This window comes from Ictalurus furcatus, chromosome 2, assembly GCF_023375685.1.
Source record: "Ictalurus furcatus strain D&B chromosome 2, Billie_1.0, whole genome shotgun sequence".
Classification (NCBI taxonomy): Eukaryota; Metazoa; Chordata; class Actinopteri; order Siluriformes; family Ictaluridae; genus Ictalurus; species Ictalurus furcatus.
In genome coordinates this window covers 5,073,361-5,097,789 of record NC_071256.1, presented here as the reverse complement: position 1 = coordinate 5,097,789, position 24,429 = coordinate 5,073,361, and the positions used below count along the sequence as shown (strand labels likewise).

At 37.8% G+C, this 24,429-nt stretch overlaps 1 protein-coding gene across 1 annotated transcript in view; it reads right to left on the bottom strand.

Moving 5' to 3' along the window:
• LOC128620031 (transcription initiation factor TFIID subunit 3-like) overlaps positions 1-24,429 on the bottom strand; it is a 61,479-nt gene that overhangs the window by 3,562 nt on the left and 33,488 nt on the right. The gene's annotated exons all lie outside the window — the stretch shown is intronic.

The following is a 24,429-nucleotide window of genomic DNA, read 5'->3' as shown; positions in this document are numbered from 1 at the left end:
ACGCCAGATGCAGAGAGAAGGGTCTGTGTGGGAGACAAGAGGATGTGCGCTTGGTGCTGAAGGAACTGGACCCTACAGGAGTTACAGTGAGAAGAGCCAGACGTCTCAGACGGTACAACTACTTTTCTAAGGGACCCAACATGATTTGGCATTTGGACTCATACGATAAGTTAAAACCATATGGCATTTGTATTAATGGTTGCATTGACGGCTTTTCGAGGAAGATTATCTGGCTTAATGCATACACAACTAGTAGCGATCCAAAGCTAATAGGCAGTTACTGTATTGAAGCGGTGGAGCGTTTGGGAGGATGCCCAAGAGTTGTTGGGGGGATCAGCGTTTCCTTTACATCAATCATGCAGATGAAACTCTTGACAGCTATTTGGATGGTGCAAGTACGGCCAACCAAAGGATGGAGTACTGGTGGGGGTTTCTGCGCAAGGAATATATATTCTATTATATATTTGGGCTCTTGAAGAATTGCTTTATGAGCCATCGTTTGGATGGCAACTTCCATGGTGTTTTTTTGGAGGGATGCAATGAGAGCCCTTTCTTCTCAAGAGGTAAAGCAAATCCTCTTCATCACATTCCTCCAGTGGGCGATGATGAGCCTTTGCAATGGCAGATCGTTCAGTCAGAGAGAGGTAGTTGTGGAAAGATGACATCAGGACATCATCACTGACTGAGTCAATTCCATGCATGCATGCTAAAATGAAAGCACTGGAAAGCCTCAGTGGCAGTACACCACGGTCAAGTAATCCTTTTACCCAGATCCTTCCTACTGCCTCCCATTCAGCTTCACAGAAGTCTGGTCTCAGTCTAGGAACACGCTCATCTTCCCCTTCACACTGTTCAAGGAACTGATCCCAGAATGCAGTGTAAACTTCTCTGTACACTCCTGCATCATCTACAGCATTCTCATTTACAAATTCCATCTTCAGAGTAGATTGAATTATGCTGCTATCCATGAACACAGCCTAAAGATCTTCTACACCCTTTACCCTGTGTATTAAAGCATGAACATCTTTTGGATTTGCTGAGGTTCCAGATGAAATTGTAGGAGGAAGGTGGTTTCTTGAATGTAATGGCAAATCTTCTGGTGCTGGAGGCATTTTGCTACCCATCTATAAAAAGGTAAAACAAAAACATTTAGAACTATTATTCCAAGATTTCTTTACAATGTGTGTTCAAATAAAAAAAAATTTCAAACAATTAGTTCAGTCAAAAATAATTTTCCCACCCTCATATTGTTGTCTAATCTGAACAAGATTTTCTTTTGTCACTGCACAGTGGCACATTTATGTATAATTGAGTCAAATTACAAAGTAATCAGCTTTTTAAAATATACTGTGTATCAAAATGATAATTACACTTGTTCTCAATCGCGTTGGTACAAAACAGTCTTAACATTCTCTAAACTGTACGTTCAATAGTCACAACTGTTTGCTGGAACATCAGAACTCTATTGCATGTCTGCAGAATGCAGAAACTTACCCAAAACATTTCATTCAAAAGAAAAAGTGTTTTTGTCATTATGTGAGCCACACGGCTCCACCAAAAAGTCACTAGATTTGTCGTTAGGTTTTTTCTTTTTTTTTGCAATAAAGTCACTAAAGGGGTCTGAAAAGTCACTAAATTAGCAACACTGCTCTGCACTGACAGCTAAAAGATAAAAGGCAGGCTAAGCTCCGCCTCTCCCCAGAAAAAAGAAAATGCAGAGGGAAATGGAAAGCGAGGTTTTTCATCTCTGTACATTCTATTAGAAAAGCAATAAAATACACAGAGAACCCAGATGATGCCCTGTCTGTTTTTTTTTCTTGAAAACAATTTGCCCCCCCCACCGAGCCATTTATTTGAAGTTATTGGACAGCGTGCGAGAGAGAGAGAGAAAGAGAGAGAAAGAGACATGATTATATAAAAATAGAACAAATAAATAAATAAATGAATAAATATCGATAAGCTTACTTGTTCACAGGGTTTGTTCGTTTTTTTTATTACTGCAGAAAATATAATAAATAAATAAATAAATAAATAATGATACTCTCTCTCACACACACACAATAACTGCATGTCAATGGCTCAATCCTCCTCTTCGCCTCGTGGCCGCATTACCACCTCCGGTGCACATTATTTTTTATAATAATTCAATGGTTCATCATCAATTATTACTTATTTGTGGAGAATCGATATTTTCTGTCATTTTGTTTGTTGTTAAATGTGTGTGCTGTGGTGGACAGTAGGCTAACTTTTCCGTTATTTCAGTGAACTTGGCGAAGTGATATGGAACTGTAATGCGGTCAAGACCTGACTGGAACTACTTTAGCTGTGCATTTACTGAAAAATAATTGCACGCCTCAGAACGTCTGTCAGCCAATCAGAATCGAGGATTCTAGAGCGCTGTGGTATAAGTATGTATTTTCACTACACATATAGACTCACATATGCAAGTACAACATCAATCAAGCACTGAAAAAAAGTGATCCACTTTTCAAATGATTTCTTCATTCCTGCATGAACAAAATATATATTACACCAACACAATTTCACTCTTTCAGTTTACATTCTTTTGCAAATAATTGTGTTGATGTAATTATTTTATTCTGTGAATATGCTGTACACATTTGAATCATGTAAATGAAGCACATCACTTTTCAGTAAATGCATTATTAATAAAAGCATGTAACTAATTGTGAAAAAAAGTGAACAAATTGTAAGGAGTGTTGGGGGAAAGAATAGAAATACACGTTCAGTTCAGGCAGATTCAACAATCCTCCTTTTTTATTCTTACTCAAAGTTTTAAAAAGTCACAAACAAGAACTTCTATAGCAGTCTATTTATGCAAAAGCCTCCTAGAGCATTTATTTCTTAATCTCATATACGTAAGAATGGTACACAAGATAAAATAACACATACATTCAAAATATAATTTGCAAGATTATCCATCAGCAGTTTTTAATGATTAATAGACAAAGTGAATGCAGAACAATACCCTTAGCTAATATAAATGAAGGTGAAGAGAACACAATTTTCTGGAACCACCACACACACACACACACACACACACACACACACACACACACGCACGCACACACGCACACACACACACACACGTAGATGTCTGAATCTGATTTTTTAAATAGCAAAATTTCACATACTTATAAAAAAATCCAACAGAGTGAGTCTTGCGCTAGGCCATGGTGTGTATTTAATATATGTTTTCAGCATTATTCTATAATATCTGAGAACGTGTCTATATTTATTTTGGATTAGATTGTTATAATGCTGCTATATTCAGTTTTCTCTCCAGCGTTGATCTGAACTCGTGCTGCTCCGGCTGTGTTCATGTGTTATTTAGTACAGAAAGTGACGACGTCAGGTTCAGGCTGTGGAAAGACAGAACATGAAAATTACACATATAACACACAAACAGTGACAATACTGTGGCTGTTGGTGTTGACTCTAAGAAGCAAGTAAAATCCTGTAAAGACGACAAAAATCTCCAAATCTGACTTCTTTCTTTACACCATGTGTTGTTCTGATAGAAGCAGCAGAAGATATTTTCCTATAACTCACTGTTCAATGAGAGCATGTGTGTTACATGTGTGTAATCTGTAATAACTGTTATTTTACGTGTACTAACCCGATCCTCCGGCTTTCCCTCACAGTCCTGATGTCCTTCAGTAATCACGTCCTCTCCACATCTTACTCCTAAAGAGAAAAGACCTCAGAAATCACACCTCTAGTGGTTTGTAAGTGGTTTCTCTAGTAAGGTGAGGAGACATGCTGTGCTGTTTGAACTCACACACAATAATACTGAATAAAACAAAACATTTAGTTCTTTCAGCATGAACTGAATGATGTGGTTAAGTTCATGTAAACCCATGTTCATGTAAATGTGTGAGTCTGATCACAAATTCTTCATTTAATCTCCAATTCTGATTTTATATTCTGAATCGCAAAGCCAAAATAGTGAATTAAATAACCAAGGATTTAATCTAGACGTGAAATTCCATCAGGTAACCATTAAAAAACTATGCTGTGTGTGTGCGTGTTTGTTTGTTTGTTTGTTTTACCCTGAGGTGGTTCTGATGGACGTGTTGTGTCTGTTTTCCTCGAGTGTGTTGAAGTTTCTCTTCTTCCTACTGAAAAGACAAAACTTATTCAAACTAATGACTGTTTTTATCACTGTTAGTAATATGGCACATGACACTGGAGTAAAGCATGCTCACAGTCATTAATGAAAACATGTACCTTTAACAGATAATCTGACATCTCTGCTATCGTCCTGTACAGAACATCTGTAGACTCCCTGGTCCTCTTCAGTCAGGTCTGATATGAGTAGAGAGAGGTTTCCTGGAGCGTTGTTACTGACCAGTTTGACTCTGTTTCTGTGACGTCCAGTCTGTTCAGGGTAAATTTCCTGAAAGTGATTGATTCTATTAAACTGCCATTTTACAGACTTTGGTTTGTCCTGTAGGTCAGTGCAGACGCAGGGCAGAACTACAGACTCTCCTGTGAACACAGTCACACGCTCTACCCCTGTCTTCACCAGCTCACAGCCTGTAAACATAACATTTACAGTTAATAATAGAAATACTGCCATTATTAATATTCCCTGCTTGTAAATCACAACATTTTCTGCTGCAAAGCAGAAGATATTTTTAAAGGATGAGCCAATCACCTGTTTAAATTCTCTATATGAATCCAATATCGGGACTCTGATACCCAACACTGAACCTATACTGGCTTATTTTTATTTTAATTACTGCTAAATCTTTAATAATCTTTAATATTGGCTTTAATAATTTTATTTAAGCTAATGATGCACTTTCAACTGGAAATAATAATAACAATTAATATACTTCACCTTGCATAAAAACAAAAAATAATTATTATCATTCTAGCATGTACCTTATCTTATAAATAAAGGTAAGACATTACTTAAGGGACATCTTCATAGGGTTACATGACACCTACATAAACCCTTCATAACAACTGACATGAACCTAAATAAATATTTATAAAGACATGTATTTAAAAGACTTCCTAAAGCGTCAGCTGATGTACAGACTGTGTTTATCAATGTTCATGTTAAGTTGATATAACGTGTAGTCTAGTGAAACATTTCTGTACACCAGTGCTTCCCAAACTGGGGCCGTGGCTAAATCAATCAAATTAAATCAAAATAATTCAAATATTTCTCATAATATCAGTTTAAAATACCAAAACTAATATTATTTTCATTATAGTGAGGTTGAACGCATTATAGATACGTTGCTTGTTTGTAATTGTATTAAGTTACTTATTACGATTTCAGTCACTCAGACAATTACCCGCCTATTCCAAAATGCATGGAAGGCTGCTCGATAAAAAAGGAGTGGAGTACGACAGTGCATCTTCAACCTCATCAAGTCGACCTGATTGCATTACGATTAAAGAAAGACTCGTAAGTACAGCGAGGAGTACTTGTCCTTCAGATGTACAAGTGTTGGACCTGCTGACAGACCCACGCCTGTCTGTGTGCTATGCTCAGAGACCCTCGTTAATGAGGCACTGAAACCATGCAAGTTACACTGTCACCTCCAAACAAAACATGGATCATTTGCCAACAAGCCTCGAGAATTGACAATAAACTGAAACAATAGCAACGACATAAACAAATAATTGAGTCAGCCTATGTGACCGGTGCAGAAATGAAAAGATAGTGACAGCATCGTATGAGGTTTCATACCTCTGATAGCTTCATCTTAAAATCTTCACACCATAGATCAGTGATGGGGAAACTACTAGTGATCAAACTCTAGAAACGGCCCTAGTCAACATCATCATCTTATTTATTTAATTTAACAGCTCAGAGTAAAACGTCTGGGTTGTCCTCTAGTAATTCCAACATGGCGTTTAACATTTCCCCACCACATACATCACGTAACAAACTGTGGTTGGTCGCTTTACGTGTCCATCAGACGGTCTCTTCCTGTCCATGTGAACTACACTAAGGCTCTCAATTCATGTGAAGTAAGCAGGTACTGCAGAAATGCAGTGAAGGCCATCATAATAACTGGACAAAATATGTAGTGATTGGTCGCACTACATCATTACTCATTTGAACTTGTTACTGGAAAAGCTACACTATTTGTAAAGTACTGGAGCTACTGTCACACTACTGAAAAATGGAGTTAAGTTAGTAGTGTCACTACTTTTAGTTAGCTACTCCCCAACACTGCCATAGGTGAAGACTTGAGTTTAGCAGCCGCTAAGCAGATGGTCAGCATTATGCTGGGGAAGAATGCAGATAAGAAACAAAACTTGATTTCTTTATTAAACAACATGAATAAGCGCTAAATCAATGATCTGGCTGAGAATGTGTTCCAGCAGCTAACTAGCAGAGTTCAGGCTCATCGTTTTTACAGAATTTCACATTCATTAGGTATGAGTGTGATGGAGAAATTGAGGAAAACTCTTTTTTGCAGACCTCTACATTCAAATGTAACTGCTGAAGCTGTGTTTGACTTTTTGAACAATTTCATGGTTTCCAATGACAAAAGCAGGACAAAGTGTGTTGGACTCAGCACTGATGGTTCTCGCTCTATGATGGAGCAACACAGTGGACTGGTGAAGCAGGTCAGAGACTCGGCCCCACTGCTCACTCACATACATTGCTGCATTCACAGAGAGACATCTGTGATTTTGATTGGCTTTGTATATTGGTCTACTTGGAATACGTTTTCAGCCACTTGAATGGACTTAGTTTGGCCCTACAGGGGAAAGAAGTCACAATGTCTCACGTGCAAAACACAATAGAGGGAACCACAAAGAAAACTCATTTGTAGGGGAAAAGAATGGCCCGAGCCAACTACGAGAAAACTGGAGAGGCCACTTCCTGTCAGTGCAGCAGTTGCTATGGCAGCGCACCTGCAGGCTTTGAAGTCACAGATACAGGACTACTTCCCTGGCATGAGAGAACAGCAGAGCTGGATACAGAATAACTTTGCCAACCACATGAAGGATGTAAATGCGGGTCTCACCTCCAAGGAACAGGACAGTCTTGTTGATCTATCCTGTGATAGCTTTTAGAAACTGATTTTTTTCCAGAAAGACTTTTGACTCAGTTCTGGTCCCATGTGTCTTCCAATTACCCCAAGCTCTCGAACAAGGCAATCATGTTTCTGATACCATTTACCAAAATATATCTCTATGTAATGGGATTTTCAATACTTGTGGCCTTAAAGACAAAGTGCAGGAACACGTCGAGTGTTGATTCTGATCTCCGCCTTAAACTGACGTCTATTCAGCCAGACATCAAATCCTAAACAGCTGCAAAGCAGCATCACCATCTCATTAGGTCCTGTCAGTAAACCTGCTGCATCAGACTACTGGACTGTTATTTACTAAGTTCTTAATTGACTAAGTTTACATCATCCTTCAATTTAAATGTAGACGTCATAATGCCACTTAAACATTGTTTTTCAACACAGTTATGAATTTTAATGAAACAGATTTGTGAACTGTATGCCCCGGTAGCTTCTCTTACAGATTTTGATGTTGTATATAATTGTATGCAGTGTTTTGGATTTAGATACAATATGTTTGTAAACAGAATGAAGATAATCATCTTACCTTCACCAGAATATGATTTGTACATTTTTATAGTAGTTCACATAATGCTAATGAAACCCTTCCAGGTGTTAATAAATGACGTCATTTAGTGCAAAGAGAAAATCAATCTATATTTATTATACACCCAGGAAGCTCTGCTGTGGACATTAAATGGTGTTATGATGCTTTCCAGGTTGACTTACTTAGAGTGAGTTTGGTTTTAATGTTTCATGTCATATTAACATTAATTCTGAAAAACTGACAAACAGTGACAGTGAAGCTTTTATTAATGTTTATATAGGCTTATGTCAGTTGTCACGAAGGAATTATACAGGTGTCAAGTAACTCTATAAACACTACAGTGTTATCAAAATAAATCATATTATAGTGAGAAATAGTCAAATCCAAGAAATGTCAAATCCAATCTGATAGCATTACAAAGTTCAGGTCAGTCTGATACCCATAATCGGTATTTATTGCTATTTATAACTTGATTTTGACAAAATGACTTCTAGAGTAAAATCCTAAACCCTGGTAAATGGAGTAAACTTTTTTGTTACATATTTAACTATAATTCATCTGAACACTGATCAAGTCTGTTTTCACTGAATATCAACTTTTATTGTGTATTTAAATAATTTACCTTTAACATTAAGCCTGATGTCTCTGTGTTCCTTCTCAGTGCTGCACCTGTAGAATCCCTGATCCTCTTCTCTCAGGTCAGATATGAACAGAGACAGATTAGCAGGAGAAATGTGATTAAACAGCTGAAGTCTGTCACGGTAGTGTTCATCATTTAACATTTCTGTCAGACGTCCTGTTCTGTCGCTCTCCCAGGTGAATCTCTGAGGTTTGGTGTGCAGGTCAGAGCAGGAGCAGGGGAACAGCACTGAACCACCTGTGTGTCCTGTGATTTCTGTCGGATTATCAGCAGAGAGAGAACAGCCTACAGAAACAAACATACAAAAACTCACAATCTACTGAATACAATATGAAGTACAACATTTCACAATTAAATTTTAAGAAAAATACTTCAGTACATTTAATTCCAAAATCTCGAAATGAGTCAGTTTTACTACTGACTACTTAGTTTTAATAAGAATGAATGATTATTACTGAATCGCTAATCTCTTGTTTCTCAGCCCAGTTCCTAACTACTGTGTGTGTTACACTATCTTGTGATCATGTGTGTGTTTTTCTTTTAAATCCCAGAAAGCTACTTGTAGTTAAACAGCTGTGGTTAGACACCATGTTACAACTACATCTGAAAATAAGGACTACTTGGAGAGAGTAAAACTACACAATGTAGAGATTTCTTTAAACTGATCAGTTTCTATTTTTTACAATTGTATTGTTACACATTTTTAAATACTATTTATATTATACTATGTTCACTTTTTTAAAAAACTTTTTTTTGAAAATGTGAACACAGTATTGACAAATGCATTTAACTAATTATTTAAAAATAACAGTAAATAAGGTGTAATGTAGGAAGTGAAGATGATCACTGACAGAGAGACAGCAGAAAAAAAGGGATATAAAATAATTTCACTGTAGCTGTGTTGGTCCTATTAACATTATAACACTGTAGTAAGTAAAGTTGTTGTTAATTAAAGCTCTAAATGATAAGCATTTGACAGTGTTTGGTTTTGTTGTTCAGGAACAGGGCTGAACTACGGCCTACTGTAAACCCAGTCTGGACAGAAACCACATGAACTAAACACAAAGCAGCTGAACTAAGAACTGGCTAATATTCTCTCTCCTTTCTGTAATAGAAAATAGAAAATAACTTCACTCACCTGCAGCGACGTGAAACACAACAGACAAAAGATACAAGCACTTCATCATTACTGATTCTTCTGCACACACACCAGTCCCTCAAAGTGACAACACACACACACACTCACACTGCCTGAGTGTCTCTCTGTTATATAGTGTGATTATCAGGAAACCACAACAACCGCTGTCTCATTTTTTCTTTTTGAAGAGTGATTTCATCACTCTTTCCATGACTCAATTTACTTGTTATATGCAGTATTAATATTTATTCATACATTAACCCCATTTCCATAAAAGTTGGGATTTTTTCTAAAACACATTAAAAATCTGTGATTTGTCAAGTCTCTTGAAACTTTAATTAACTGACAGAAGTACAAAGAAAAGATAATCAATGTTTTCACTGACCAACTTAATTGTATTTTGTAAATATAAACAAATTTAGAATTTGAAGCTTTCAACACACTCAAAAAAAGTTGGGACAAAGGCAAAATTAGACTGAAAAGTTTATAGAATATTCAATTGAAACCATTTTGGAGCATCAGGTTTGGGTCAAAAAAGGAGCATCCACCAAAAGCTCAGTCTTTGCTATCAAGGATGGGTCGTGACTCACCATTTTGTGCCAAGCTTCGTGCGAGAATTGTCAGTCAGTTCAAAAAGAACATTGCTCAACACAAGATTGCAAAGTATTTAGATCTTTCACCATCTACAGTCCATAATATTGTGAAACGATTCAGAGAAAATGGGGAAATCCCATTGCTTAAAGGGGAAGGCCGAAACCACTGTTGAATGTTCATGATCTTCGAGCCCTCAGGCGGCTTTGCCTGAAAGATCATCATGCTACTGTGATAAATATAACCACATGGGCTCGGGAGTACTTCGGAAAACCGTTGTCACTTAATGCAGTCAGCTGCTGCATCCAGAAATGCAACCTGAAACTCTTTTACACAAGGAGGAAGCCATACATCAACTCTATGCAGAAACGCCGCCGAGTTCTCTGGGCCTGAGCTCATCTCAGATGGATTGAAAGGCAGTGGACAGGTGTGCTGTGGTCAGATGAATCCACGTTTCAGCTTGTTTTCGGGAAAAACGGATGTCGAGTTCTCTGACAAAGATGAAAAAGACCAACCAGACTGTTATAAGTGAAAGGTGCAATGTATGGGGTGCATCAGTGCCCATGGCATGGGTGACTTGCATATGTGTGAAGGTACCATTGACGCTGAGGCGTATATATGAGGGGTTTTAGAGAGACACATGCTGCCATCAAGGCAACGTCTTTTCCCAGGAAGTCCATGGTTACTTTATCAGGACAATGCCAGGCCTCATTCTGCATGTGCTACAACAGCATGGCTTCGTAGACACGGAGTGCGTGTGCTTGACCGGCCTGCCAGCAGTCCAGATCTGTCTCCTATGGTGCATCATGAAGAGGAGAATCAGACAATGGCGACTAAGGACTGTTGAGCAGCTGAAGTCTTGTATCAAGCAAGAATCGGCAAAAATTCCACTTGCAAAACTGCAACAGTTAATATCCTCAGTTCCCAAACGATTAAAAAGTGTAATTAAAAGGAAGGGTGATGTAACACAGTGGTAAACATGCCTTTGTCCAACTTTTTTTTTGAGTGTGTTGAAAGCATCAAATTCTAAATTTGTTTAGATTTACAAAATACAATTAAGTCGGTCAGTGAAAACATTGATTATCTTTTCTTTGTACTTTTGTCAGTTAATTAAAGTTTCAAGAGACTTGACAAATCACAGATTTTAGTTTTTATTGCATTTTAGAAAAAAATCCCAACTGTTATGGAAATGGGGTTAGTATTTGCTCATGTGGTGTTTTTATCTTACTTCATAGTATCATCATTGTTATCTGTCTTAGGTGCCATTTTCTTAATGCTTGCATGTAGCCTTTTCTTTCGATGAAATTTGACCTAAATAAACATATGAATGCTGTTAGGAATTGTGAATTGATATCCCGGAACGAGCCCCCAGAAAGCTGTTAGGATTTGTGAAGAGAGGGTTGTGATTTTAGGAAAAGAGAGAGAAAATCCACAAAAAGACTGCGCCCTCGCCCCGCTACACACATCCCACAAAAAGCGCTTGGGAGAGTTTGCCAAATGACACACAGATACAGGAAATTCAAATGGTTAGATCTCTCATTTATTCAAAGAAAGGCAGCGTATATATATCATGCTCACACACAACAGAGACAATGGGGTAACTATTGATTGGCTAGGTGGAAGGGCATATTTGCATAAAACAGGAAGCATATCAATGTAAGACAGGAACAACACCATATATGGTTTTCAGGAAGTCATAGGAATACGAGCAAATGTTATTCAGGGAGACAAAGGAATGTGTAAATGTTGAGGGGCTTTATCTGTCTGTACCTGGTTGGGAAGAGTTAACAGAGGAACAAAGAGGAAAAGGTGTTCACAGTAAACTTATTAAATGCATTACGAAGTGTTTTGATTTTGTACAGTTTTCTCCTCACATTAATCTTGATCCTAATGGCTGTTTCTATACTTTATCAGCTCAAGTTAAATTTGTTAGATGACCCTTAGGAGTCAGAGGGACCGAGTCAGAGGGCAGTCAAATGTGGTGTAAGATATGCAGTTCACATCCCCATCTAGCAGACAAAACTAGTGCCTTCTATGCAGGGACAAAGAATTTCAGTCATCCAGCGTTTAACAAGCATGAAAAGAATAAGGAGCATACAAGTGTAGTACAAGCTATTAATAATATTCAGACTAGTCAAGATGAAATATCCAGCCGCCCACTTGCTAGATGACAAAACAAGGTGAATGAAGAGCAATGGATGGCACTGTGTAACGTTTTTCTCCTGGCCTTCTATAAAGCTAAACACTCACGTCCTGTGTGTTTGTATGCTGAGGATATGGTATTATTGAAAAGGCTAGGAGTGGCTAGGAGTGGTATATCATTCACATGAAGGGGGAACACGAATAATTCATAGCACTGACTCTCAGTACGGATTTGAGGGAAAAGTTGAAATCAGCTGAATTTTGGGGTCTGCTTTTTGAGGATCGGAGCAATTATTATTATTATTATTGTTATTATTATTATTATTATTATTATTATTATTATTATTTTGCGAGCAGGTTGTTATCAGTTGAGTTCATATACAGTCAGGAATTCACAATTTTATTTTATTATATATATTTATTTTTTAAATTAATGAAGATGAAACATTTTCAGACATCATGGCAAAAACATCATCCTTACAACAAAGAGTGTAAAGTCCACAAACCAGGCACCACAGCAATAGAGTGGGGCAGGGATGATGTCATTTTACATGCAAAATCACTAAAGTACAAAGAAAGAAGAAGACAACCGTTTTTCTTCCTCGAATAATAATAATAATAATAATAATAATAATAATAATAATAATAATAATAATACTCATTCATGAAACAAGGATCTAACTTTTTTGCAGTTTTTATTATTATTATTTTCAGTGAGTCTTAGTAAATAAATAATTATTTTTTGAAAGATGTAAACCAGGACTTCATATATTTCAACTTGTGCACAAAACATTCCCAAAAGCAATAAATTCTTAACAATTAGTTCGACTTTTTTGTCTTCCATTAACATACCAAATACAATATGATTTTGCCTTATTTATTTGATGTGTTTTGTGTCTAGGCGTTTAGATACGGTATGTCCTCCTGAAATGTTTTAACAAAACTACACTCAGAGAATAGATGGTCAGATGTTTCTATATGCTCGTCACAAAAGATGCAGCTGTTACGGTCAAAATTAAACATCTTTCTTAACTAATCATTTGTAAGATATGTTACAGGCCTCAAGCATGAGTAACCTGTGAACAGATATTGTGTCCTGTTTTGTAGAGGAAAATCAGACACAGGAGATGTTACTTGTGATTGCTCAGCAAGCTGTTCTCTGTCTGAGAAGCGGAAGCATCGCGCAGTCCTACTAGCACTCACATAAATGAACACTCCCCCTTGTGGCATAATCAAGCAATTGCACCCTCAAAAATACTACTCAAATCCATTGCAAAAATACATTCAAATTGTTCCTTTTATACAGGCCAATACACAAAACAACTCAACAATTGTGACAATACATTTGTAGGCATCACAGATGCACATTATTTAAGACTTTAAAATGATTTTTTTAAAAAATCATTTTAAAGTTTCTTTTACCTGATACAGGATGTAAAACTTCATCAAACCTGTTTGAGACGTCTGTTTCCAGAATTTTTCCATCCGTTTGTGACAAGTGTAATGTTAAGACAGAAACAGGTCCACTACTGGCCAAATGGGTGCCCTAAGCAGAATTGTATTGTTGTGCTCCCCCTCCACCCCCTCATTCCCTCCCTCCCCTTTCGTCTCCTCACAAACATTGATCTAAATCAGAGGTTCTTAACCTTTTGTAACGAAAGCCCCCCCTTATCATGTAGCTTGTGGCAATTTTTTTCTCCTCCCATCCCATTTTTTCCCCACCACCATGCCCCTTTAGGGGCTCCGTAATAGATAGATTCTTTTGCTTTTGTGTTTTTGTACTTTTTAAATGACTTTTCATAACTTTTACTATGTTACATGGAAAACATGTTGCATTACATTCATCTTGCATTCTAAAAACATTCACGTAAGAATGATGTAAATCGGGACGAAGGGCGCGTCTCGTTATCCATGACATTGTTAAATCTCCGGCTCTCAGACTCTCACTGAACAGAGCAGACGCAGAGAGAGGTGAGAGTGCAGCGGGAAAGCAACACCTCGTGCTTGCAGGACAGAACTGGACACATTTGGAAAGTCGCTAAGGTTTGTCCAAAAAGTTGTTAGATTTGTGGTTAGGCGCTTATTATTTTATTTTATTTTTTTTGCAAAAAAGTCACTAATGGGGTCTGAAAAGTCGCCCAGTTATCAACACTGCTCTGCACCGACAGCTAAAAGATAAAAGGCAGGCTAAGCAAAAAGAAAATGCAGAGGGAGAGGGAAAGTGGGGTTTTTCATTTATGTACATTTTATTTGAAAAGCAATAAAATACACAGAGAACCCAAATGATGTCCTGTCTGTGTTTATTTTCTTGAAAACAATTTGCGCCCCCTTCCGATCTCTCCACGCCCCGGGTTGAGAACCACTGTGTTACAGGAATGAAACAGAAATGCTCCAGTATACTCCATCATCATTACATGAAACTGTCTGTGATTATGAGAATGTGACATTTACCTCAGATAAATATGTAAGGAATAATATTGAAATTTGTCAGGTTTTTGTCCTTAAAACACTCTTGTGTGTGGAACTAATTTATTACGCATCCCATCTCAAGCCTACATTGCTAATTCCAAACCATTATTTTAGAGCTAGTGACAGAGGATTGATCCATTGATATGAAATTATTGGAAAGGGAGAGAGAGAGCGAGAGAGTTAGAGAGAGAGAGCGAGTGAGAGAGACATGATTATATAAAAAATAGTACAAATAAATAAATATCGATAAGCCTACTTGTTCACAGGGTTTGTACGTTTTTTTTATTATTAATGCAGAAAATATAACGAATAAATAAATATTGATACTTGGTCACCGGCTTTTCTGTCTCACTGCAATCACACATTCTCTCTCTCTCTCTCTCTCTCTCTCTCTCACAATAACTGCATGTCAATGGCTCAATCCTCCTCTTCGCCTCGTGGCCGCATTACCACCTCCGGTGCACATTATTTTTTATAATAATTCAATGGTTCATCGTCAATTATTACTTATTTGTGGAGAATCGATATTTTCTGTCATTTTGTTTGTTGTTAAATGTGTGTGCTGTGGTGGACAGTAGGCTAACTTTTCCGTTATTTCAGTGAACTTGGAGAAGTGATATGGAACTGTAATGCGGTCAAGATCTGACTGGAACTACTTTAGCTGTGCATTTACTGAAAAATAATTGCACGCATCAGAACGTCTGTCAGCCAATCAGAATCGAGGATTCTAGAGCGCTGTGGTATAAGTATGTATTTTCACTACACATATAGACTCACATATGGAAGTACAACATCAATCAAGCACTGAAAAAAAGGGATCCACTTTTCAAATGATTTCTTCATTCCTGCATGAACAAAATATATATTACACCAACACAATTTCACTCTTTCAGTTTACATTCTTTTGCAAATAATTGTGTTGATGTAATTATTTTATTTGTGTGAATATGCTGTACACATCTGAATCATGTAAATGAAGCACATCACTTTTCAGTAAATGCATTATTAATAAAAGCATGTAACTAATTGTGAAAAAAAGTGAACAAATTGTAAGGAGTGTTGGGGGAAAGAACAGAAATACACGTTCAGTTCAGGCAGATTCAACAATCCTCCTTTTTTATTTTTACTCAAAGTTTTAAAAAGTCACAAACAAGAACTTCTATAGCAGTCTATTTATGCAAAAGTCTCCTAGAGCATTTATTTTTAAATCTCATATACGTAAGAATGGTACACATAAGATATAAAATAACATGTACATTCAAAATATAATTTGCAAGATTATCCATCAGCAGTTTTTAATGATTAATAGACAAAGTGAATGCAGAACAATACCCTTAGCTAATATAAATGAAGGTGAAGAGAACACAATTATCTGGAACCCACCTCACACACACACACACACACACACACACACACACACACACACACACACACGTATATGTCTGAATCTGATTTTTTAAATAGCAAAATTTCACATATTTATAAAAAAAATCCGAGTGAGTCTTGCGCTAGGCCATGGTGTGTATTTAATATATGTTTTCAGCATTATTCTATAATATCTGAGAACGTGTCTATATTTATTTTGGATTAGATTGTTATAATGCTGCTATATTCAGTTTTCTCTCCAGCGTTGATCTGAACTCGTGCTGCTCCGGCTGTGTTCATGTGTTATTTAGTACAGAAAGTGACAACGTCAGGTTCAGGCTGTGGAAAGACAGAACATGAAAATTACACATATAACACGCAAACAGTGACAATACTGTGGCTGTTGGTGTTGACTCTAAGAAGCAAGTAAAATCCTGTAAAGACGACAAAAATCTCCAAATCTGACTTCTTTCTTTACACCATGTGTTGTTCTGATAGAAGCAGCAGAAGATATTTTCCTATAACTCACTGTTCAATGAGAGCATGTGTGTTACATGTGTGTAATCTGTAATAACTGTTATATTACGTGTACTAACCCGATCCTCCGGCTTTCCCTCACAGTCCTGATGTCCTTCAGTCATCACGTCCTCTCCACATCTTCCTCCTAAAGAGAAAAGACCTCAGAAATCACACCTCTAGTGGTTTGTAAGTGGTTTCTCTAGTAAGGTGAGGAGACATGCTGTGCTGTTTGAACTCACACACAATAATACTGAGTAAAACAAAACATTTAGTTTTCTTTCAGCATGAACTGAATGATGTGGTTAAGTTCATGTAAACCCATGTTCATGTAAATGTGTGAGTCTGATCACAAATTCTGATTTGGAGCCAAAATAGCGAGTTAAATAACCAAGGATTTAATCTAGATGTGAAATTGCATCAGGTAACCTTTAAAAAACTATGCTGTGTGTGTGTGACAGTTACAAGTTACAGGAAAAGAACTTTTCTATTACACTTTATATGACTCAAAGTCAAATTAATTTATATAGCACATTTAAATCAACACAAATGTTGAACTACGTGCTGCACATCATGCATAATAAGGAATACATTAAAATAGAACATAAAACATCATTAACATAAATATATAAACAAATAATTACTATAAGAAAACAAACCAGATATAACTAAGACCAGAGAATAAGCAGCTAGACAGGGCAGATTGTAGATAAGCCTGCGTGAAGAAATAAGTTTAATATAAAGGGTGATTTAAATAAATTTATTGTAGGGGAAGATCTGGTAGAGAGGGGCAAGCTATTCCAAAGCCTCGGTGCCATTACAGAAAAGGCCCTATCGCCTTTGGTTTGTAATCGTGAGTTTAGAATGGTCAGTAACAACTGAGAGGAGGATCTGAGCGAACGTGTGGAAGAGCGAAAGCTGAGGAGATCTGAAATATATACGGGGCGAGACCATGCAAGACTTTAAAAACAAACAATAGGATCTTGAAATCAATTCTGTATTTCACCGGTAACTAGTGGAGTGAGGCTAAGATGGGTCTTACGTACTCTCTCTTTTTGGTCCCAGTCAAAAAGCGAGCTGCAGCGTTCTGTACAAGTTGCAAGCGCGAGAGTGAAGACAGGCTAATTCCAGCATACAGGGCATTGCAGTAATCAAGCCTTAATGAAATAAAAGTGTGAATAACAGTCTCACAATCTTTAAATTTGAGAAAATATTTTAACTTGCAAAAGTCCCCTAAGCTGGAAAACTAGCTCTGACAACAGAATTTGTTTGTCAAACTTTACTTCCGAATCGAAGATCACCCCCAAATTTTTGACCTGGGTAAGAATGTGGTCTTGTAGGGGGCCCAGATTTCAGCTAAGACTTTCTATCAAATGTGAAGGACCAAACAGGATTGCTTCAGTCTTTTTCTCATTTCGCTGGAGGACATTTTCATCCATCCAGCACTTTATATGTGTCACGTCTTAAATGTTATGAAGGTGAGGACAGATGCAAGTGCAGTTAAAGATTTTTATTTGAGAAGGTCGGGCAGACAAATCCAAATCATGAGACAGTAGTGTGGTCGAAATAACGGGCAATGGGTCAGGCGATCTACAAACAGGCATAAACTGGGCAGGGCTAGAATCAGAAACGTGAAACAAGAAACAAGGTCAATAAACATGAATAAAAAACCAGAAACAAGAAACAACCGCTTGGTAAGGAGATAACACTAAATACTACTCAAGGTACAAAGAGACACAAGGGGGTTAAATGCCAAACGTAATCAGGGGTGAAACACAAAACAATGCTGTCACACCTATGGGAAACAACCAATGACAATACAGGGGTGGAGACAGGACAAAAACCATAACAAAAGCACATGTAGAAAGTAAACAAAGTCAATGTCACTGAAGCCCCAAAAGCGTGCGTTCGCTAAGAGCTCATGCATCGGCTCGCGCTTCGAGCTCGCGCTTCGGGTTTCCGAACACGCTGCGTGCTACAGCGCTAGCTCGAGGGGAAGTCGTGACAATATGAGTTATTATAGATCCAGACATTGTCAGAGATATAATTCAGTAAATAAATGTAATAAAACATGTGTTGTTTCATTGCTGATTAAAAATTTTGGCACCTAGAGCCTTGCTGCTGTGTTTGCTGTTTACCTTGTTCCAGGGTTGTTGAGGATGATGCAGGTGGAGAGTTTGTTGTTTTACTCTGAGGCGGTTCTGATGGAGGTGTTGTGTCTGTTTTCCTGGAGCTTGTTGAAGTTTCGTTTTTTTCTATTGGAAACGTTGTTAATGTACAAAGATACCCTTTTTAAGTTCCACCCCACCTACCCACGGTCCATGTAATCTCCCCACACACACACAGTGGGGGGAAATAAGTCTTGAACGTTTTCAGTAAATATATTTCCAATGAGGCGATTCACATGAAATTTTCACCAGACATCATTATTAACTCAAGAAATTCAGAAATATAAAGAAATCCAAACATAAATCCAAGTCCATAAATAAAGTTATGTGTAATAAAGTGGAATGATGCAGGAAAAAAGTATTGAACACGCTAACTGAAATGGATTTAATACTTAGTGGACGCTTCAAGACGCTTCCTGTATGCAGAAATTAATGGGTCGCAGTATTCAGGTGTGATTTTTGTCCCATTCTTCTAAACATATTGTCTTTAAATCTTGTTCAACTGGATTCGAGTCAGGTGATTGACTGGGCCATTCTAACACCTTGTTTTGTTTTCACTGAAACCAATTGAGAGTTTCCTTTGCTGTATGCTTTGGATCGTTGTCCCGCTGGAAGCTCCACCCACGTCTCATCTTCATCATTCTGCTCAAGAATCTCCCGGTAAAGGGCTCCATTCATCGTTCCTTCAATTATATGAAGTCTGCCAGTACCGTGCGATGAAAAACAGCCCACACCATGATGCTTCCACCTCCAAACTTCACTGTTGGTATAGTGTTTTTAGGGTGATGTGCAGTGCCATTTCTTCTCCAAACATGGTGTGTAGTATGACAGCCAAAAAGTACATTTTTGCTCTCGTCTGACCAGACTACACTCTCCCAGTATTTCATAGGCTTGTCCAAATGAGTTGTAGCAAACTTTAACCAAGCTTCAACATGCCTTTTCTTCAGTAATGGTGTCTTGTGGTGTCTTGTGGCATGGCCTATTGTTTTCTCTGTGACGATGGTACCTGCTGCCGCCAAGTGTTTCTGGAGCTCTTTCCGAGTGGTTCTTGGCTCTTGGGCTACTCTTCTGTCGATTCTTCTGGTCAGAAACCTTGTGAGGAGCTCCTGCGCATGGCCGGTTGATGACGGAGTGATGTTGCTTCCACTTGTGGATAATGGCCCCTATGGTGCTTACTGAAAGACTCCAGAAGTTTTGAAATATGTCTGTATCTGTTTCCATCAATATGTTTTGCAACAATAAGGTTGTGAAGGTCTTGGGAGAGCTCTATTTTTTGTTACATTTATGTTGCCATTGGTTTGTGAAGATTCAAATATTAATTTAACAGTTCAGTGTTGAGTGTTGAGAATTGCAATTTCAAATATTTTTTCAATTTAATTACTTTCTGGACTCGGCCGGACTCGGCCGGACTCGACTCAGACCCGGCCATTGAGGACTCGGACTTAAGTCTAGCTCGGCTCCTTTCGGACTTGGACTCGATTGGTTAAGGACTTGGTCTCAACTCGAACTTGACAAAAGTGGACTCGACCCAACACTACTGTGCACCAACTTGGTCATAAAGATATCTAAACGGAAAGCTAGAACTTTAGCATAGAAGTTGATGTCACTATTTAAAAGAGACAATGGTCTGTGATTCCAACATTGAGTCAATTCCTTGTCAGGCTTAGGTAGCAGAGTAATACTGACCATACTAGCACTATAATTGAAAGAACTCTCTCGAATAGAGTGATTAATTGTATTTAACATCCACAACTCTTCCCAAAAAGTAAGATATAATTCTGGAGGGATTCGATCCCATCCCAATGACTTCCCCTTCTTCATGGCTATAAGAGCTTCCTTTAATTCTTCTAATGAAATTGGAACATTCAGAAGTGCACATTCTATCTATCATCATCAGATAGATACGGAAGAGTGAGAGCCTGAAGAAAGTCATTACATGCCATCTAACAAAAAGCCAAATCAGATTTACATAATTTCTAATAAGAAGATTTAAATCCTGTATTAATTCCTTTGGGTTCACTTATCAAGCCATTGGGAGTTTGAATTGCCATAATATTTGAATATTTTTCACTGTTCTTCAGCCTAAGAGCTAGGAGATGACTTGGCTTAGCCCCACTGAAGTAATAGATTCTCCTCATTTTTTGCATCAAAAACTCAGCTCTATGGTGTAACAAAGAATTGAGTTCAAGGGCAGATTTAGTGATTTAGGGACCCTATGCAAAATGTAGAAATGGGGCCCTCATTTCAGTGTTATAACATCGACATTTACATTTTCAGCACATGTTGTTATTCAGCATTAATAGCAATAATCAGGGGTGAACTGGGACCAAAAAGTGGCCCTAGAGTTTCTGGCCCTTAGCGGACCACCACACCCGGCCCACAACATGCCACATCATAACACCCCGGTTCGTTGATGGTTAGACCAATTTTTAACACCAGTTACTAGCATAAAAATATAACACAATACAGAAACATAAATGCTATTTAAGCACATTTATATGAAGTAGCACTGAACAGATATCAAGTCATATTTGTAAAATAGGCAAACAGAAACAGAAGAACAGTGTGACAAAGAATATAAAACAATCAAGACAGCATGTTAGCTAGTCAGGGGGCATCATCTGGGTGCAGTGTAGGAGAGCTGCCCCACTCAGCTGTACAACTCCTCAATCAGGACTGAAACTTTTTATTTTAGCACTAACATGAATCCACATCTAATCATTTAACCCCCCAAAATAGACCATTACTACTACTACTACTATCACTACTATAATATAACATAATAACGATAATAATAATAATAATAATAATAATAATAATAATAATAATAATAATGCATTTTATTTTCTAATATTAACATTATGAAATTAATCTTGATATTAGGCCTATATTAATAAATAAGTCTATTTCACTATGACCACTAACCAAGAGCAAACAGTAAGTTGCTGTATGCTACAGTAGGACAGCAGCTTATTCAAATATTCTTATTTTTTCTAAATTGTGGTAATATTTAAACATATTTATTTGAAGTAGCACTGAACATGTATCCACATCTGAATGGCACACTATCATCATGTGACATTAAACTCACATATAAACTTTTTGCTTTCCTCCCACTCTCTCCTTTTTTCAGCACCGCTGCTTCACTTCATTTTTACTCTGTCTGTACACTACACGTGACGTCGCCGGTGTATGCACGAGCGTTGATACACTCATAAATTAAGCATTCTGATGGCATTTTAGCGTATGGATTTTTAGAAAAACATAATTAATTAGAGAAAAGTAAAAATAAAACTTTCTTAACTACAAGTTTATGCAGTGTTTTGGGGGCCCTTGGTAGCAATTGCCAACGTTTGCCTAATGGTAAGTCGGCCTCTGACTGAGTTCTACGTGTGTCACTATTATTTCTTTACTGGACATTCTCAGAATATGAACTCTGTTGAAGACACTCTAGCCTCTTTAATTTTGTCTCAAGAGTACATATTGCGTTTAATCTAGTTTTATTTAGGTGAGATGCAAATGAGGTAGAAGAATCCCGTCTGCAACGCTTTACAGCATCCCAGAGAAAACGAGGATTATCCCCTGAACCGGTATTCACCTCTATAAACCACAGTGTATTGTTAAAATGCAGCCTTGATTGGTACAGACACAAAAGAGATTTTAGCTGAGACTACACTGTGGTCAGATATAGAGGACATAATTACAACACTGTGTATTTCTGAATGTGAAGCACAAGATATGAGAATATAATCCAGTCTAGAGTAACTTTCATGTGTGTAAGAATAGAAGGTGTACTGCCTCATAGTGGGATGAAGAGTGCGATATACATCAATTACTCTAAAATCGGACATAAATCCACAGAGCGGTAGTCAATAAAGACTGTGTTAAATGATTATGCAATCAGGAGCGATCAAGGCATGCATCAGCTACTGTGTTCATATCAGCACCGATGATTAGGAAACAATCCCGGATTCGCAGTAAAGTTAAGTAGTTAAAACAGGAAAACAATTTCAATCAGAGTGTAAATCGAAATAAAAGTGAAATTCTGACCCGCTATATACGCTTTTATGAATGAAACACTACCATCCTCACAGCTATATCTTTCCAAGATGTTAAAAGAAAGCCTTCAACACGACAAATGAACCCCGAAATTTACTGTCTGATTAAGTCGATGCAGCAACATAATAAAATTTATTAGAGAACCTCTGGACGTCTGATTTCCTCAAACGCGACTCTTGATTAAGTGCCAGGTCAACGTGCTGTCTATGCAAATAATTAAGACAGACAGCTCACTTAATGAGACCATTCAATCTGTTCACATTCCAGATAATTATATGAGGAGTTTCTGTTGCCATATGTTATGACTGCAAAAGTAATATAAACAAACAGTCGAGAAAGCATAAAACAATAAACTGAACCTTCAAATGACACATAATACTACAGAGGGAGAAATACCCACCCACCATGATCGTCACAATATCCACAGACACCCAACTTACCACAAAGCTAAGAAAACATATGGAAGAGAAGAACAAAACAAAACCCCATGGGTGAACCAATAACCATCTGTTGGACAACGGGACCCAGAGAAAGGTGGCAGACACTATAGCATACACCTTTGTCCCACCCATTTTTAACATCCATCCATCCTCTATACCACTTATCCTTCATGGTTGCGGGGAACCTGGAGCCTCTCCCAGGGAGCATGGGGCACAAGGTGGGGTACACCCTGGAGAGGGTGCACCATCACATACACATTTACACACATATTAACACCATTCATACACTACACCCATTCATACACTACACCCATTCATACACTACACCCATTCATACACTACGGGCACTTTGGACATGCCAATCAGCCTACCATGCATGTCTTTGGACTGGGAGAGGAAACCGGAGTACCCGGAGGAAACCCCCCACAGCACGGGGAGAACATGCAAACTCCGCACATACAGGGCGGGAATCGATTCCCCTAGCGGGAATCGAACCCCCAACCTTGGAGGTGTGAGGCGAATGTCCTAGCCACTAAACCACCAACTGTTAACATATTAATAACAAATACAAAGAATAGTTTGTCAAATAGTCCATCGATATATGGCTAATAAGATTTTCCTTCACACTAACAACTGACCCGATGTCTCCATAAAACATCCAAATTAGTATTATAACCCCAATTCCAAAAAAGTTGTGACGCTGTGTAAAATGTAAATAAAAACAGAATGCAATGATTTGCAAATCTCATAAACCCATATGTTATTCACAATAGAACATAGAAAACATATCAAATGTTTAAACTGAGGAAATGTACCGTTTTAAGGAAAAAATAAGGTAATTTTGAATTTGATGACCGCAACACGTCTCAAAAAAGTTGGTACGGGGGAAACTAAAGGCTGGAAAAGTAAGTGGTACTAAAAAGAAACAGCTGGAGGAACATTTTGCAACTAATTAGGTTAATTGACAACAGGTCAGTAACATGATTGGGAATAAAAAGAGTATCTTACAGAGGCAGAGTCTCTCAGAAGTAAAGATGGGATGGAATCTGGATGGAAGCCTATGTTGCTCTAAAACCTGTATATACCTTTCAGCATTGATGGTGACTTTCCAGATGTGCAAGCTGCCCATTCCATAGGCACTAATGCACCCCCATACCATCAGAGATGCAGGCTTTTGAACTGAGTGCTTATAAAAAGCTGGATGGTCCCTCTCCTATTTAGTCCTCTTTAGTTTAGAGGACACGGTATCCATGGTTTCCAAAAAGAATTTCAACTCTCGATTCG